At 53.9% G+C, this 18989-nt stretch overlaps 1 protein-coding gene across 3 annotated transcripts in view; it reads left to right on the top strand.

Moving 5' to 3' along the window:
* The window catches only part of Ppard (peroxisome proliferator activated receptor delta), a 67973-nt gene that overhangs the window by 29936 nt on the left and 19048 nt on the right, over positions 1–18989 (top strand). For 2 of the 3 annotated variants that reach the window (XR_003712597.1, XM_028777107.1), the window contains exon 1: positions 16237–16321. The exons of the other annotated variant lie outside the window; for it this stretch is intronic. The gene's annotated coding sequence lies outside the window, so the exon portion shown is untranslated. Of the gene's footprint in view, positions 1–16236; positions 16322–18989 lie in introns of those variants that run through there. 3 annotated transcript variants of the gene reach the window in all.

The following is an 18989-nucleotide window of genomic DNA, read 5'->3' as shown; positions in this document are numbered from 1 at the left end:
CTCTCTCTCTCTCTCTCTCTCTCTCTCTCTCTCTCTCTCTCTCTCTCCTGTTGTTTTGAAATAGTCTTTTTAGGTAGCCCAGGCTGGCCTTGACCTCAGCCTTAGCTAATCAACTGCCCTTAGTTCCCAAGTACTGAAGCAAAAGTGTACATCCCAGAGTGGCCTTGAGCTTGCTGTGTAGCCAGGGCTGGCCTTGAACTTGTAACTCCTGCCCTGACCTCCCTAGTGCTGGGGATGAAGCTCTAGGCCTTGTGGATATGACCAAGCACTGAGCTGCATGCCCAGCCCCTGCCTGGTGTTTACCCTTATCTCCTTCCCACGGCTGACAGTGCTGTTCTCTGAGAACTCAGGCAGGCATTGGGACTGGGGTGGCGTGGGGTGGGGTGGGGTGCTGTTGCAAAGGGTGAATCAGGGCCTCCCTCATAGCCGGCCTCGCCCCTCCTCTGAGCTGTACCCCAGCCCCGCAGGCTCTTTCCTCTTCCTCCTCCTCTTTTATAATTCATATATTTCGCATGCAGTGGTATTTATTATAATTTATGTATTTCGCATGCAGTGGTATTTAGCCTGCATGGATGTCTGTGTGAAGTTGTCAGATCCCCTGGAACTGGAGTTACAGACAGTTGTGAGCTACCATGCGGATGCTGAAAGTTGAACCCGGGTCCTCTGGAAGAGCAGCCAGTGCTCTTAACCGCTGAGCCATCTCTTCAGCCCCTTCTTTTTCTTAAGTCATGCAAAGATTTCAGTTCCTGGCCTCTCTTGCTGCGGGATTTGGAACGCTTCGGGAAGCTGTGGGTGGCGTTCCTCAGGAGCTTGTCAGTGACTCTGGGCGCTACCCTCAGCTTCCGCACCTGCTGTGCTTTGGTCCTGCCGTTCCTCCCTTGCAGGGCTATTTCGGGACTTGGGAAGCGTGTGGTTGATGTGGGCAGGCGCTGGTCGCACCCACGTGCAGAGGCCGGTGTGGGGTACCACGATAGCAGTGAGATCTTGTGGGCAGGAGCACGGGAGATACGTGGAGTGGCCAGACACGCTAGAGGAATGTCTGGAAGCAGCTCCAGCTGAAGGATGGACAGACAGGTCTTGAGCGAGGTAGGACAGGGGGATGGACTGAGGACATTGCCCGCCTGTGTGCGTGGGCTAGTGTCCCCTGACTGCCAGAGCTCCCAGGGTGGAGCAGAGAGAGATGGGGGAGGAGAACATGCCAGGCCTTGCGCTGGCATCAGGGCCACCTGAATGGCGTGAGGTAACTGCTTTGTATGCTCAGAGCTCTGACAGGCCTCTGTGTGGGATTTAAACAGTCGGCAGGACACAGGGTCCAGACCAGGGTAGGAAGGTGGCCAGGCACAGGTGGGTAGCAGGAGCAAGGAGGGTCCCCATCTTGGAAGAGGAGGAGGAAGAGGAGGAGGAGGAGGAAGAAGAAGAAGAGGAAGAGGAGGAGGAGGACCAGCAGGCTGGGGACCTACTTGCAGGCAGGAGAGGGCAGTGTCATGATGATCTGTACCTGCGTGGTTAGTAACGCTTCTGAAGCCTCCAGTGCCAGCCTCGTGCCAGCCTGGTGGGCAGGAGGAAGACTGTCCCACTTCAGGGCTCAGAAGCTTAACTGGAGCCCGACTGTCTTGCTGTCTGACTGTCCTGCTGTCTGACTGTCCTGCTGTCTGACCGTCCTGCTGTCCAGTGTATAGCCTGGCTTCAGGAGGAGTGAGGAGGTTTGTAGGCAGTGCGTGACTGAGGCAGAGCCCAGGGCTGAGTCCACCCTGAGTGGGCCCCTCAGGAGTGTGTGACTGTTCTGCCCAGAGCAGGGAAGTAAGGGAATAGGACCAAGCTAGCAACAGGCTGGCTACAGGCTGGGCAGTGCAGGAGGCGTGGCTTAGGGCCTGGCGCGGAAGACTTCTCAGGACTCAGCGCTTGGTCCTTTTGGTCCTGGCATGATTTGGATCTCTGAAGAGGCTGTGGGAGAAGGAGGCAGTTGCTCTGAAGTCTGAGGTCAAGGTCAAGATGGAGCCAAGAGTGGATGCAGACACAACCCTAGGAGGCAGTAAGAACCCTCTTGTTATCCGACTGGCCGTAGGTAGGGATGGGGCTTCAGACTAGGCTGCCCTGTAGACACCTCTGTGTCCTTGGAGAAGGGCACTGCAGCCTCTCTGCCTCACGTGTGAGTACCAGACGCTCTGGTACTCTGCGCAGCTCCCAGGGTTTGCGTATCCATAAGGAGAGAAAGCCTGAGTGTGGGCAGTACAGGAGCGTGGGCAGCACCGGCACACAGTAAACGAGCACTGACCACACGCCTCATGGCTCACTGCTCCGAGCACCCAGCTTTTGGCTGTGGGACACAGGTTGGGGTGTGTCAGTTGTTGGTATTCACTAAGCCCCAGGAGCATGCTGGGTCAGCTCACAGGCCATCCTTGCTTCTGTACATTACAAAAAATAATAATAATAATAAGCCAGACATGTGAGTTTCAGGATAGCCTGATCTACAGAGTAAGTTCCAGGACAGTCACACCACACAAAGAAACCTTGTCTCGAAAAATAATAATAAGCCGGGCAGTGGTGGTACACACCTTTAATCCCAGCACTCAGGAGGCCGAGGCAGGCAGATTCTGTGAGTTTGAGGCCAGCCTGGACTACAGGGGGAGTTCCAGGATAACTAACCAAGGTAACAGAGAAAGAGAGAGGGAGACCCTATCTCAAAAAAACCAAATAAAGAAATAAAATTTAAAAGATAATAATGATCACACAAATACATCTGCTAGTCCAGTCTCATGTTCTCTCTCTGACCTCAGGCTCACCGTGACGAGGTTGGATTTGAACTCTCACTGTCTCCCCACGGCCAAGTGCTGAGATCACAAGCTTGCCCGTGCCTGTGCCCATGCCCTGGCTGTCCCTGAAGCTGGATCAGAGCCAGGCGCTTGCCTCCAGGCCTGTGGCAGAATCTTGGTGTCTGGAGCCTGAGCCTAGGTTTCCGTGCGTCCTTCAGTGTGTCCTCAGATGACCTCAGGGCAAGTGGGGAGAACTCTTGATGGTCCAGGTTTAGCCTGTCTGTCTTAAAGTTAACATCTCTATTGATACGGAAATAGCATGTACACAGATCAGAAAGTATAGCCAAAGAGACCCACCCCCAGAACTAAGGGGCGTGTGACTGGCTCCTCCCCGCGCACACTCACTCACACACGCTCACAGTTGCTCTCTTCCTGCTCCCACACCCTGAGGCTGAGGAGCTTAAGTTGACTTCACACCTAGCCTTCCTCACTAGAGCCTGCGGTGGGTCGGACTCTTCCAGATCAGCCACTGCAGTCTCCTTGAGACCGTTTTGATACCCAAAGGTCCTCACGCAGACACGTGTGCCACTGGACACTGCAATGCCTTAAACTTGGCGCTGGAGAGATGGCTCAGCAGTTAGAGCACCAGCCGCTCACAACTCTCCGTAACTTCAGTCCCTCATCCGGCCTGTGTGGTGTTGCACATACATACTACAAGAGGTATTCAGGCAGACACTCATACACATAAAAATAAATACAATCACACACACACACGCACACACACACAGGTTTTAAGCCGTAGACTTGAGTCAACTGGGCCTTCTAAAACAAAGCTCTTCCTAACACAGTGTAGACAGGCCAGGAAGAAACATTATAGCCCACGATTCTTTGAACCAGTGAGGAAGCTTCCAGAACATGAAAATGGCCTGCCAGAGACTCAGAATAGGCAGTAGCTCCTGAGGCAAGCTTCAGGCACCCTAGGGTCCCACAGAGATGAACGAGATGAACACTTCCCTTGTAGGCATAATATGAGCCAGCTCCTTTTGTTGGGGAGGGGGAGGTCAGAGGAGCCTTCATTCCTCAGGAGCCATATGCCTTGTGTTTGAGGCAAACTCCCTCACTGGGACTTAGAGCTTACTAAGTGGGCTAAGCCGGCCAGCCAGTGAGCCCCAGGGACCCTCGTGTTAGCTCCAGGGACCCACGTGTCTCTGCCTCCCCCACCCAGTGTTGGGCTTACAAGTGCAGCCACCACACCCAGCTCTTTCGTGTGGGGTCTGGCATTGAACTCAGGTCCTCACGGTTATGCAACAAGTGACTTACCAGTCGTGCCATCTGTCTCGCCAGCCTGAGCCAGCTCAGCGTTTCAAACGAACCATATAAGAAAGGGCAGGCATTTAGGGCAGGAAGGTGGCACAGGCCTAGTACCCATGGCTCTCGGTCCCCTCTGCACTGTCTCGAGCTGGTCTCTCAGCACATGCCTGCTCGGTGCCCAGCACTTGGGGGGCTAGTGGGAAACAAGGGTACCCAGCGCTTGTGCTCCAAGGGTCTCACACGTATACAGCATCAGCATACAAGCCAACGGTGACTGGTTAGGAGCACACTGTCACCTCTCCCTGGGGGATTGGGATCGGGCGGGCAGAGGCAGGGACCGGACAGGACACTCAGGAACTCTCCAGGGTTCTGGAAGGGGTCACCATCTTGGCAACAGGCACCTATGGTGAATGCAGGTGTGCCTGCGGTCACACCCCAGGCAGCCAAAGGCACATCAACTGCATTAGCAAGCAGGCGTGGAAAGGGCTGTGGCCGGGATGCAGGAGGCATATCTAAGGAAGTGATGGTTAAGCCAGGGTCTGAAGGATGAGGACGCATAAGTCAGTAAGTAGGGCCTGAGATGTCCTAGGCAGAAAGAGCTGTCTCTGTTGATGCCTTGGGGTACGGAGAGCCTGCTCCTGAGGTAAGATGTCAAGCCCTCAGCATCTCCGCTGACACTGCAGACCTCTGGTGATCTCTGCCTCTTTCTTCTGTATCCTTACATTAAGATTTATCCTATCGGATACTCATGGGAGTATTGTATACTCACGCAAGTGTATCAGCATCATGTGTATGCAGTACCCCATGGAGGCCAGAAGGGGGCATCAGAGCCCCTTGGAACTGTAGTTAGAGACCATGCAAGTGCCAGGGACCAAACCCGGATCTTCTGCACAAGGAGTTAGTGCTACTAACCACTGAGCCATCTGTGGTCTCCCTGCCCCAAGTCCAACCTCAGAATTAGGTTCACTTGTTAGAACTGGGATCCAAGGCCGCGTCCTGCGCCCTGTCTGACAACTGGATACCTCAGAGAGGTGTGGCTCCTCCCCATTCCCCGCTGTACGCTGGCTGGCTGGCCCGCCCTGCCAGCCTTCCCGTGGCCTTTCCCACCTTGCAAGTGTTCTTCAGCAGCCTCGGCTTCCTGTGTGGTCTCTTCACACAGCTGTTTGTGCCTGGGTCGGTGTGTTTACTCGTGCACAGCACCCACGCTGGCCCAGGAAGTGACTCTTTACCTGCGGAGGGTTCTGCCTGCAGCTGGGATCCTGCCTCCAGAGCACAGAGTTTTAAATGAGCCACGTAAAAAAGAGCCTAATGCCGAGACTCTAGGTTCACCGTCAGGATTTGGGAACAAGGAACAGAAATTTCCAGGAATCCCTCAATTCATAAATTAGTCTGCATCTTTCACAACACTTTACGAATTTTAAAAGAAGGAGCCATCTAACTGACTTCCTGCTTCACTTTTTGATGCTTGAGACAAGGGGGGGTCTCAGGCTCCATATCTTCCCGCCTCTCTGTGCTGATAATGGCGCTTCAGGCACCAGCCACCACATGCTCATCTTAATTTAGTTTTCTGAGGTGAAGTATGAAGACCTAAGTTCAGCTTCCAGAGCCCACACCAAAAAGCTTGGCAGCGCACCTGCTAGCACAGCACCGGAAGCAGAGAGAGATGAGTCTCTGGGGCTTATGGGTCAGGCTAGCCTACCCGCCAGCCTCCAGGCCTGTGAGAAACCGTCTCAGAGGCAGTAGATTGCTTTCCTTAGGAGGCCTGGCACCTGAGGGCTCAGGAAAGAAGATCATGGTTTCCCAGGACTATAGAATGAAAATCCCAGATGCAAACCAACTAGAGGCAGGTGTGTTGGCTGTGCCTTCAGTCCCAGCAGAGGCCTGGAAGGACTTCCCCGAGTGTGGGAGCCACTGGCAGCCCTTTGGGAAGCGACCATCACTCCCATGCCATGAATAACGGCAGTTAAGAAACGTTCTGTGAAGTCGGACGAACCTTGGGAACCAGTGTTCCTGGGTTTGGGACCACGCAGCCCTACTGCCTCTTCGTGTGACTGTAAAAGTACTTCCAGACATGAGGCTGGGGGAAATTGAGCTCCCCAGGTTGGGCCAAGCCACGTGAGCCAAGCTTACTTGAATTTGGGGACAGTTCTGCCTTGTCCCCGTGCCAGTCCTATCTCTGAGGTGGCTGGCCAGCACTAAGGTCACTCCAGCCCAGGGCTCACAGGACACCACCCCCTGTAAGGGAGAGAAATGTGCCTCCCAGTGCCCTGTGCACCTGGAGGTCTCTCAGGTAGGAAGCAGGCCCTCCTGTGGGCTAGCTGCAGGCCCTTCTAGAAGGAAGGCTGTGTCCGAGGTGTCCCGCAGGCACCCTTCCAACCCCCACCCACTCCTGCAGGGATGTGCAGGCTGCGAGGACCAGACTCTGAGCCATGGTAAGGTTGGTCAGTGCCTACGGTTCACAAGCCGGCCTGGGAATCCCAGGTAGATAAGGAAGGCCCTGCCTCTGTCTGGACTCCTGGGGGAAGAGAACCAGGAAGCTCTAGGGACGAAAGGTGCAGAAGGCCTTGCCAAGCAGGTTATGGTGGGTGGGGAGGTACCACCTGCTGTAGCCCCAGGATTTGGGTGGAGATTGTGGTGGAGGCCTCTAGAAAAGAGGGCTGGGATAGCTGAGTGCTGAGTGGCCTGGGACTCTGCCTCCTGGCCTCTGCTGTGGCAGCCCACTCCCAGCCCACAGACCTGTCTCTTCCCAGTTTTCAGCAGCCTCAAGGAAGCCGCTCCTGAGCCCTGGGTAAGTAGAGAGGACTCTGTCCCTAATATTCCTTGGTGTCCTTCAGAGCATTGGTGTTGGGAAGATGGTGACTTGGGTTGAATCAGGATGTGGTCTTTCCTGTCTGGGCCACCTTGTCCTTGTGCCTATTGCCACAGCACCAAGACAGTCAGCTCTCCAGGCGTTCCAAGCTCCTGTGCTGCTATCTACCCTTGTCGGTCTCCTGGCAAGGACCTGTGCGGTCTGGGGAATGAGCTGGGTTGTCTTTCCCCGGCTCACAGCTGCCTCAGAGCCTGCATTTTAGCACTCCTGAGTGAACCAATATTACAGATGTCCTTGTCACCAGCGTAACATCTGGTGCACAGAGGTACACTTCCCCGGCATTCTGTGGAGAGCCAGTTCCTTGCTTGTGGGTGGGGACGGAGCCCAGTGTGCCCGGAGAGTGTGAGGCGTGCTACCCCGTTACTGTATTGTGTGTCACTCCTGTAGCCTGCTTCTGGCATGATTTCTTTGTCACATCCACAGACCCCTCCTCCAGAGTGAAGAGTGCAGGTTTTCACTGGCTCGAGGGTTGCCAAGGGGATCTGGGGGCTCCTAGCCGGTAGATCTGGAGAGGACATGTTTGGGCTCTCATCCCTAGGGTGAGCTTCTAGGGCCAGGAGAGCCCATCTGCTCTGCTGTCCCTTCCCTCGATGCTTTGTCCCTTTCCTCAGGGACCAGGAAGTCCTTGGGGACTTCCTGCTTTCCAGAGCTGAGCAGCCTTTATCTGGAACTAGAAAGCCCCAGGAGGTGTGTGCTCGAAAGCAAATAGACCGTCCTGAGGCCTCCTTGCCCCATCAGCAGTCCTAAGCTGCTTCCTGGGAGCTTAGCTGCTGCCTTCCTTTAAAGTTCTTACCTACGTTTGTTTGTTGTCTCCTGGTGTGCCTGTGTCCACGCTTGACGATCAGAGCACAGCTTGTAGAAAAGAGTCTGTCCTCTCCTTCTACCCTGTGGACCCACTGCAGGGCGTCAGGCTTGGAGGCCAGTGCCATGCCCCACCCACTGAGTCACCTCATAGGCAGAGCTTCAAGCTTCACTTCTTCACCCAGTGTCAGCATGCCCGTATGGTGCCAGCGGGCCTATAATGCCAGAGCTTGGAAGTTAGAAATGAGAGGATCAGGAGTTCAGTGCTGTCCTTGGTGAATTCGAAGCTAGACTAAGCTGCCTAAGACTGTGAGTCGGCCTCTCTGTCTCCTTCTCTCTCTCTCTCTCTCTCTCTCTCTCTCTCTCTCTCTCTCTCTCTTTCTCTCTCTCTCTTTCTCTGGCTCTCACCATGTAACTCTGGCTGGCCTGGAACTCTTTATATAGACCAGGCTAGCCTTGACTTCACAGAGATCCACCTGCCACAGCCTCCCAAGTCCTGGGAGTAAAGTTGTGCACCACTGTGTCCAGCCAACATGAGACTTTCAAGAAATCAGAAAGTTAAAACAGGAATGGGGAGACCGCTCAGAGGTTGAGGTCGGTTATTATCCTGCAGAGGGCCCAAGTTCGACCCCCCAGCACCCCACATCAGATAGCTTACTGCTTAGCTCCTGCTACTCTAGCTCCTGGGAGTCTGATGCCTTCTCTTGGCACACATGGACACATATCCAAACACACACGTACATAATTAAAAGCAACAAAAAGATACATCTTTAAAATTGTTGAATGTCTTTCACATCTACTACCTATTCCAAGGGGTAATTAGTCCTGGCCTTCAGATGGGCAGCTTGAGCCACAGAAAGGCCAGACAGTGGCCCAGGAGTTCCCAGCTTGGTAAGGCAGAGCTAGGGTGAGCCTTTTACAGAGCCTGGCACCAGAGCACCTGTCCCACTGGCTTCCCACCTTTCTAGCAAGAGGGAATGGGACATGAAGGTATTGAACTACCTGAGCTCAGGTTCACAAGCAGCACAGGGGCAAACCCCCAGCCCTCATTTCCTTCCTGCAGCAGTAGTGAAATACCCTGACGAACTGCACCTTGTGGGAGGAAGGGCTGATGGTAGCTCACAGTTCCAAAATATAGCCCATCATTTTGGAGAAATCAAGGCAGAAACTTGAAACAGGTGGTCCACAGTCAAGAACAAAGAGAGAATGAATGCGAGCTTGCCTAGTGCTTTGTTGAATTCAAGATCCAGCCAAGGGAATGGTGCCACCCACGGTGGGCGGGGCCTCCCTTCTATTCTCAGCAGTCAAGACAGTCCTCCTCCGACCAGACCACTGGCTAGCCTAATCCAAATAGTGTTCACTGAGACTCACTTCCCAGGGGAGTCTGCATGATGTCACGTTGACAAAACTACCACAGTATCTTCTGGACTTAGGAGGAAGTTTGAAGTACAAAGAAGAACAGTTTGTGCGTGGAGGACAGGCTTAGAGAGCCTATGTGTGTGTGGGGTGCGGGGGGGAGGCATGAAGACTGGACTCAAGGCAGAGAGCAGGCTTGGCACACAGCAGGCTGAGGGTTCAGTGCACAGAGACGAGAATGACCCTCAAGGGTTCTGCCTCCAGGCCGGAGGTCACAGACACTATCTGGAACAGGTTTGGGGAAAGCTGCCTTCCACTGTGCAGGCAAAGGGCTGGAGGCACCGCTTAGAGGTCTTTGGCTTCATGGGTTCGGAATCTGGGACACTCTTAACTGTTGGGACAGAAAGAATGTTCTAAACCTGATTAAACAGAAGTCAGTCCTTTCCTAGAAGGGCTCCCAAAGCATGAGGCTCGCTTCAGAGTTCCTCTGCTCGGCTGGGCAGGTTAGCCGGTGCCCTTCATCCCAGCACTCAGGAGGCAGAGCAAGGTGGATCTCTCTCTCTGTGTGTGTGTGTGTGTGTGTACACAGCCTGGTCTACAGAGTCTCAAACCAGACTGACCTTGTTTCAATAAGACCAAAAAACAAATCAGTTATTTTCTCAGAAGACAGAGAAATGGAACAACAGAAAAGTATCATGGCGGTTGTGGCTGGAGATGAGGCTCAGCCTGTTGGGTACTTGCCTGGAGAACGTGAGAGGCTTCGGCGTCGATCTCTAGCAATGCAAGAAAGTGGACACGGTGCTGACCAGCAATTTTAGCATCTGCAGGTTGAGACAGGAGGATCAGGATGTCAAAGTCACGCTTAGCTTCATACGAGTGTGAAGACATCCTGAGATAACCGAGACCCGTCTCAACAAACAGACAAAAACAGTTTAGCATTGGTTTACGTCAGGTCACTTTTTGTAAAGATTAAAGCAAAGGGGGGGGGAGTAGTTGACTGACAGGGCATTCACCCAGCATGTCCAAGACCCTGGATCCAAATGACAGTAGCACAGAAAATAAACAAAGCCGGAACTGTCTTACGAAGCCAGTGAAGACTGGGCTGTCTGGGAAATTGGACTACTGTCTCATTCCTGATTCTTGGAAAGGCCAGATAGCAGCTTGGGGTGGCAAGAGAGGTGGCACTTTAGCATAAGTGACTCCATTTTGTTGTTTAGCTGGGCGGGAGAGCCTCATCCAAAACAGCTGCTTCCTGCGATTGTCCGTGCTGATCATTTACAGCTGACTGACTGAGGTTTGACTCCGGCAGAGGGAGTGTGGGCTCTGTGTAGGAGGACTGGTAGAATGTTAGCTCTGTGCATTTGTCTGTGTGTGACCTGCCCCGCAGCCATGGTCTCTGGATTTTTCCTTCTACCTTTTCCTTCTACCTTACTCTTCTAAGCTGGAATCCTGTGTACCTGGACCGCTCCCCTGTCGGTCTTTATTAAAAACCATCTTATTCATTTATGGCTTTATTTTCTTCTCTGAACTCACCTCTTTTCTATCATGAGGACATTTTATTCTCAGAATTATATCCCAGATAGCCGGGTGGTGGTGGCACACGCCTTTAATCCCAGCACTTGGGAGGCAGAGGCAGGCGGATTTCTGAGTTTGAGGCCAGCCTGGTCTACAGAGTGAGTTCCAGGACAGCCAGGGCTCCACAGAGAAACCCTGTCTCGAAAAATCAAAAAAAAAAAAAAAGTTATCCCAGATGGCCCCACTCTCTTTGGTCACCTTGAACCTCCTCTGAGGCCTCCAGCGGGACCCAGCCTCTGCCCCACCCTCCTGCCTCACTGAATGCAGCAGGTGCTGGCTTTCTCTTCCACTCTGGGAACCCAAAGCTTCAAGGCACCTGAGGATTTGCCACCGACTCCCCTCCTTGGCCCTAATAGGCCCTCCCTATGGAGTGACACTTGAAATTCTGCTAAGCCCAAACATTTAGAGCGAAAGGGGCAGTAGCACCAGTGTCCTCAGCTTCTGGACTCTGTGTCTCCCCAAATGGAATCAACACCAGTTTTTGGTTTCCCTGGTAACCTTGAGTCCTCAGGATCTCAAATAGTCTAGATCAGCTGTTCTCACCCTGTGGGTCTCAGCCCCTTTGGAGGTCAGATATCAGATATCCAGCATATTAGATACTTAAATTACAATTCATAACCGTAGCAAAATCACAACTAGGAAGTAGCAACAAAGATAGTTTTATGGTTAGGAGTCACCACAACATGAGGAACTGTATTCAAGGGTCACAGCATTAGGAGGTTGAGAACCACTGCTCAAGGGAGAAAGAAGATCAGATGAACTGGAAATAGAGGCCCAGGGAGAGACTGACGCAGCACTTCAGCCTGGGCATTGAAACTTTTCTTTCTTATTTTGAAGTTTTGTGTGTGAGTGTGTGTGTGTGTATGTGTGAGTGTGTGTGTGTGTGTGAGCATGTGTGTATGAGCATGTGAGTGTGTGTGAGCGTGTGTGTATGAGCATGTGAGTGTGTGTGAGTGTGTGTGTGTGTGTGTGTGAGCATGTGAGTGTGTGTGAGTGAGTGTGTGTGTGAGTGTGTGTGTATGTGTGTGTGAGCGTGAGTGTGTGTGTGAGCATGTGAGTGTGTGTGTGAGTGTGTGTGTATGTGTGTGTGAGCGTGCATGCACACACACACACACACTCAGAAACCCTCAGAGGCCAGGAAGGGCATTAGATAAACAGAGCTCACGTTAAATCAAAGGAGATTGTAAGTCACCCAACATAGGCACTGGGTACCACGATGCCCACTGTGCTGTCTCTCCAGTCCTGACGTGTTCTTCCTGATTGCCACGCGCTGCTTTGTTCCCCGGGATTTTGCCGAGTGGTTATTGTCTACTGGCCGCTGGCTACTTCTCGTTCTACAAGTAGGTGATTTACCTGTGTGTGTTTCTGGGCAGAATGCACTCGGTGGCCACAGAGATAAGAAGAGAGCTTCTGATCTCCCGCAGCTGGGGTCACAGTTGTGAGCCACCATATAGGTGCTGGGATCTGAACCCAGGTCCTCTTCAAGAGCAGCCAGTGCTCTTAAGTGCTAAGCTAGCTCTCCAGCCCCAGGACGTACACTCGGTAGGGACAGGGCAAGCGCTGACTGGACCCTGGACCGGTGGGTCACTGTGAGCAGACCCCAGAAGGTCAAGGAACTCCGGCTAAGATTGAAGCAGGAAAGAATGCAAGTCCTTGATGGTGGCTCACCGAACTGGTGACCTTTGAGAGAAGACTAGAAAGAGGTGAGACAGGAAATAAGGCCCTGGGCAGGACCAGCTAGACTAGCAAGGAGCCGAATGGACATGTCAAAGCAGGGGTGACAGTGGGAGCTGAGTGACGGGGATGTGAAGAGGGTCCAGCCTGTGCCACATCTGCACGAATCACACCTGGGACAGTACTGTGCTCCCTACAACAAGCTGAAGGCACAAAAGAGTCACCTAGCCCTGCCCACGGGGACCTACAACCCGCCTCTCATCCTGTAGCCATTTTTCTCAGCAGGCAGTGCTCGGTGCAGTTTGTATTCTGTTAAGTGTCTCCATTTCAGTTTGCTGAGAAGGTGTGTTTCGTGGCTGGATAGTACTGAGTTTCTGCACGTGCTCTGTTTATCTGACCATTCCTCTATTGACATTGTAAATATGGAGCCGGCACCTGTGTGTTTTCCTGCCCAGGGACTCAAAGTGCCCACCATGGGCTAATATTTCCAGGCAGAGCTCAAATCTTCCCATAATCCCCCGAACACATATGGTTGGCCATATTCACAGCTGTGCAGTTCCTGTGGCTCCTCTCTCCCCAGAGAGGGCCAGAAGCCGCTCAGCCCTGCTCACCCGCCCGCCTCCTCACCCGGCTCCTCCTGTCATTTTCATGCCTCCCTGGCTTCCCATCTGCCCCTGACAGGCTGGATTTCACCAGACAGAGGTCACGTGATAAAATGACGCCCTGGGCCGTCAGTGCTCAGCATTCAGTTCTGCCTGCCCGGCTCTGTGGGCTGGGTAGGTGAAAGGAACTTGAAGGTTTCCCTGGTCTCAGTGGTTTGGGGAGGAAGGGCAGGGGGTGCTGGAGATTCCTGAATGGCCAGTTGGCTCAGTGGGGTCTCAGAGCAGGCGCCAGAAGCACAGGCCTCTGTCGGCCATACTCGGACATGTCAGCCTGGATCTTTCTAGGAATAGGCAGGCAGCTGCTTCAGAGACCACGCCAGACTCTGCTGGTGCTTCCTCCTTCGTCTCCCTGGCCGGGTTCGCCCGGCCTCCCTGTCCAGTGCCCGACACAGCCTTGGAAGGGGGCTGTTTTAAATTCAGCCCAGCTCCTTCAGAGCCCTCCCAGAGGGTGGGAGCCATCCCTGGAGCCATCCCAGCTGCAGCCACAAGACCCTTCTCTTTGCATCTGGAGTCCCGTGTGTCCTGTATCCAGCAGAGACCTGTTTGAAACCAGTGTGCTTCAAGCGTGCCCCGTGGGGCTGGGTATTAGTTTATCAGAGAGGCACGGCCATCAGTCACAGTTCAATATTTATGTCAGCTTCTTGACCAACGTACTGAGCAAATGGTTGTTGAAGGAGTAAATGCCAGCAGATGGCAGCCACTGGCCGGGACTGAAGAGGGCAGAGCAAGAGTGAGGACATTGGCAGACATAGCACCAAGGTCCGGGGGGGGGGGGAGCTCTGGGGAGTCCTCCAGCATGGCATCAGAGCCTCGTGGTCAGAAGCCCCTGAATGCTGAAGGCCTTTGATTAGAACTGCTGTTAGAGGAATCTGAATCTTTCCAGAACCCAGGCAGACCTCCCCTTTAGCACAGCAATCCCTTACAGCAGCACCTTTAAAGGAGTCTTCCCCAGAGCCAGGCAGCGGCACTTAAACACAAGAATATAATTAAGAAAATAAGCCAACCACGATGGCACACACCCCTAGCACTTAGGAGACAGAGGCAGGTGGTGGATCTCTGAGTTCAAAGCCAGCCTGGTCTACAGAGTGGGTTCCAGCCCAGCCAGGACCACATGTATCAAAAGAGATAAGACAAATGCACTCGTTAGCTCTATGGTGGGCTGTTTCTAGTTCTATGTGTGTGCCCACAGATACACACACACACACACACACACACACACACACACACACACGAGCTCACTTGGGTTGTCCCTCACTGACCTGCGTCTTGCCTGCCTGTCTTCTCGGCCTCAGTCCCACACTCCTGCATTACAAGTGTGCGCCACTTCTCCTGGTTCTCCTACACGGCTTCTGGGAGTTGAACTCACGTCTTTATGACTGTGTAGCAAGCACTTTTAAAGCTATCTTTCTGGCTTATTTGTGTGCGTGCGTGTGTGTGTGCGTGCGTGCGTGTGTGTTACATGCCATTGCTTCTGGTTCATATGTAAATCAATTCTCTCCTACTGTCTTAGTCCCAGGAGTTGAATTCAGTTCATGAGGCTTGGTGGTAAAACACCTTTATACACCGAGTCATCTAACTGCCCCTCCCATCCCCCTTGGGAAGACAGGGTCTCACTATGTAGCCCAGGCTAGCCTTGAACTTGCAGCAGTCTTCTTACCTCTGCCTCAGCTGGAATAGCAGGCATGGAGTACACCAGGCTTGTCCTGTCTGTGAGCCCAAGTTCTCACATAATTCACGTTCCTTGTTCGTGGAACCTTCTCCATCTAGCTCCGGTTGGGGGTGGGGTAGCTGTTACCCTGTCCCATCCCAGAGTCAAGGGCTGCTGAGAGCCAGACCCGCCCATCCCTGCTGCCTGCCACAGGCAGCCCACCTGAGGCCCCTCACTTCCTGTTTCCCAGCTCAGGCAAGGGCTCCCTTCCCTCTCTTCTCTTTTCCAGAACATTCCCTGGTTGCCAGAGCTTTTATTTTCATTTAGTGCTGCTTCTGGACGCTCAGAGAACTAGAAACATAAGGGCCATTTCTGCCCTGTTCTGTCTGGTTCCTGCTCTTTCTGGTTCTTGGAGACTGACCTCAGGTACCCTCTAGGGTGACTCCACCCTGGCCTTGAGTACCCTGAGGACATGGGGTGACCTGAATTGGCAAATGGGAAGCATCAAGTACTGCAGAGTTACTGGCCCAGAAAATTGGGTCACTGGGTCAGCATACAGATTACTGATTGATAGGGCAGCTTGGGACCATCATCCAGGGACTTACTCTTAGGGCCCCTCCACACTGGTCCCAAACCACTCATAGAGGCGTGGGACAACCTCTGCCTCAGTGACACTACTAACCCTCACCCCCACCTCCACAGTGGGCAGGGAGAGAGCAGAAGCTAGGACAATGGAGGGGGCAGGGGTGAGGAAGGCTCAGGCTTTCGCTTCAGCAGAGATGACTCCCTCCCCTCCTTTCCCTCCCCTCCTTCTCCTCCCCTCCCCTTCCCTTCTCCTCTCTTCTCTCTTCTCCTGTTTGACTGTGTACCTCTTCAGAATATTCAGGGACAGGGCAGGGTGCGCCCTCCAGGTCTCCTGTGGTGGCCTGGGGGGGGGGGGGCTGTAGAGAGTGAGAACTGTGGAGATCCTGGGGTCCCAGTGCTTGCACACTTTAAAATCAGTGGCCTCAGGCTGGAGAGATGGCTCAGTGGTTAAGAGCACTGTCTTCTCTTCCCGAGGTCCTGATTTTAATTCCCAGCAACCACATGGTGGCTCACAACCATCTGTAATGGGATCTGATGCCCTCTTCTGGTGTGTCTGAAGACAGCTACAGTACACTCACATAAAATAAATGAATCATTTAAAAAAAAATGAGTGGCCTCACTCAGCTGAGCCTCCCCAAGACCAATGGCAGCAATGCACACAGCAGTCACAGTCCCTACAGGTGGCTGTGCCCTGCATGCCTGCCTAAGTTTCTCTGTGCTTCTTAGGCCTTACTGCCTGGTAGACAGCACTTTGTTGACTTTTAAGACCTGAGAACTTTGGGAAAATGAGTGTCACCCCCAGATTGGGGAAGGAGTGATGAACTGGGGTCTGATCAAAGCCTGACCCAGAAGCTGGTAGAGGTAGCTTCTCAAGGGCACCAGATGTGAGTGACAGGGACATAAGGAAACAGGTCCCTTGGCCAGGGCTGCAGGCCAAGGCCGTCAGTGTGCTTATCCATTCACCAAGTGCCTGTTGAACACTCACTAAAAGGCACGGTGCCAGCAGAACAGAGGACAGTCCTGGGGTACAGTGGTGCAGTGAGGCCAGGGCGGCCAGCAGACCTGCAGATCTGGAGTCAGGACTGAGGTAAGCAGGGTGGAGTGGTGCTGACCCGGGACAGCTCCTTGGAAGGAGCACCAGTGAGAGCCCAGGACCCAGGAGAGCCAGTGATCCTCCAGGGAGCCAGCAGCACTCCAGTCCCAGGCTGAGCCTCTGCGGTCTGAGCGTGATGGTGGGATGAGGGGACTGGGGACAGAGCAGGAAGGAAGGGCTAGAGCCTGTGGCCACCTTCAGCTATGACATGGTTTTGTGGCAGGGGCGCTGTGACAGACTCTTGTGACAGACTGAGCTCAGGGCTTACAGCCACACAGTAGTCAGGGGAGTGAGGACTCCTGGCTCAGGCTGACAGGAGATTCCAGCACTCTGGATCCTGCCCCTGGGCTAGCCAGCTTCTGGTGCATTCTTGACCCAGCAGTACACAGAAGGCACATGGTGCCGTGACTAAGACTTGGCCTTGAGCTACCAATTCCTCATCTGTTAAATGGGGACAGTAGCACCCGGTTCTTGGGGTATTTCTAAGAAGTTAGTAAGGTTAGGATTAGTAAGCCAGGGAGAGTGGGAGCCAGCACCAGGGTGATAGATAGAGACAGGGAGAAGGCACGGCTCAGCTGGGGCTTCTGAAGGAGCCCTGGGGTGCTGACTCCTCCAGCCACCTCCACCCCAGGCTGGGCAGGCCTTCTCTCACCGAGCACATAGCCTGCTTGGCCATCATGGGAGCTGAGCCACCAGGCAGAGCACCTGCGTTTCCTTAGCTGACCTCCCGGCAGTGGGATGTCCTGAAAGGAAGCCCCTCCCTGCCCCTCTCAGAGCCGGTGGCCTCCTTCAGCTGTGTGCCTGTGCTGGTCCTCTCTAGAGGTGTGGGTCATTGGGTTCAGCTCCTGTATCTGCCCCTGCCTGCACAATTCCCCTGGCCAGTGAGAGGTGGGTGGAGCCTGCCACTCCCACATCTACCCCTCCCTTTCCTCCCTCCTCTCCCAGTGTGTGTGTGTGTGTGTGTGTGTGTTTCTATGTGTATGCACGTGAATGTGTACATACCCCAGAATCAGAGCAGTCCAGGAATTGATTGTTTTGCAGAAAACCACTGTGCTAGGACCGCCCCTGTTCCCTCCCGAGTTTGTGGGTGTACGTAAGGCCCCAGAGTTACTGCTGAAGGGGTCTGAGGCTGCAGCCCCTATAGTAGGCAAAGCTTCTGATCAAGGGGTTTGTGACCCTAACGCAGTGCTGGTAGCAGAGGGGAGACTGCCACAGCGAGCATTCCGTCTGGGCGGGACAGAAAAAGGGAAGAGGAGAGAGGTTCCTGGCAGGTCAGGTGGCAAGCACCTGGGAAAGGCCACCTGAAGGTGGCTCCCGGCTGCAGAACTGAACAGCAACAGGGTGGCACCAGCAGACAGGGCTGCCTGACCCCAGCTGCAGATGGAGCAGGCAGGGCTGTCTGAAGAATGGCTCTTCAGAATACAAGGGTAGCCTGCAGTGTATGTTAGAGCTACACCCGTGCAGCATCCCAAGAGATGCATGTGGGTTTCAGAACAGCCAGGCAGTGCCTCCGCCACCTCGGCCGGTATCAAGCCAGGGAGAAATATTGTCACGGCTGACATTTCTGATCCTCATCCCAAGTGTGAAGAGGCACCATGTCCAGAAACAGAGCAGCTCTCCTGGTTGGTAGGAGAAGATCCTCCTAGCAGCCAGGTACAGGACAAACTGGGGCCTAGGCTGAGTACAGGAGATAGGGCCGTGTGCAAGGCTGTCCAGCGCTGGCCTCCTCAGCTCTAAAGCTCTGTCTTCCACCTTTTCCACCTTGCCACTTCTTCTGTCCAGGGGAGACCTGGGGATTGCTGCCTGGCTCATGGGGACTGGGGACTGTGTCACACACACACACACCCCCACTGTTTCTGAGTTCAGAAGGGCCCTCAGGATGCAGTCGTGAGCAGGACCCTGTCCTCAGGGCCCCAGGAGCAAAAGGCAGGAGGAAACCTACAAAGAAATACTGTGTCAGTTGTGTGAACAGGATGACACTGCTGTACCCTTCTCGTTACCTCTGCCAAGGGGACCCCAAGTCCCCTGGCCCCCCCACTTCCCCTACTTACCATCACCACACCCAGACTGCAGGACCCCAAGCCAGGTTTCTTTTCCCACTCTTGTCCCACTCACCCACGGTACCCAGCCACCCTAGGGGTCCTGTTGTCTTCGTCTTGCATAGGAGCCTAGACCTGACGGGGTCTTTCTTCACCCCACCGTGACCTTCCTGTCTCCTCGGTCACATCTGCACGGAGACCTTTGGGGCTTCTTATCTGGTAGCAGCAGCCGGGAGCCTTGGAACTTTCCACTCTGCCTCCTAATCTGTCTCCTCTGGCTCCCACCATGTCTCTCTAGGCTCCTGTTGTGTCTGACAGGAGGCAGGCACCTGCAGTGCTATGTGAAGTATCTTGTGTTCAGAGACCCTCGCAGGAGGCTGCTGTTCATGGCATTGCTGGGATTGTGCCCAATACCATCCACAGTGAGCAGGATGTTCTCCAGACACATTGCTAGTCTCGTGAGGGCTCAGCCAGCAGGACCAGTGAGAGAACTAGGCAGACCGGTGGGGGTGACACCTGGCTGCCTGTAAGGACCACACGTAGGGAGGGGACAGCACTTGTTAGCATTTCTGCACTCTTGTCCCTCTCTGTGTTTAAGACTGGGGTGAGGGCTGAGGCATTGG

This window comes from Grammomys surdaster, unplaced genomic scaffold (assembly GCF_004785775.1).
Source record: "Grammomys surdaster isolate TR1022 unplaced genomic scaffold, NIH_TR_1.0 277, whole genome shotgun sequence".
Classification (NCBI taxonomy): Eukaryota; Metazoa; Chordata; class Mammalia; order Rodentia; family Muridae; genus Grammomys; species Grammomys surdaster.
The sequence above is the reverse complement of the archived record's forward strand: the minus strand, read 5'-3'. Positions and strand labels throughout refer to the sequence as shown.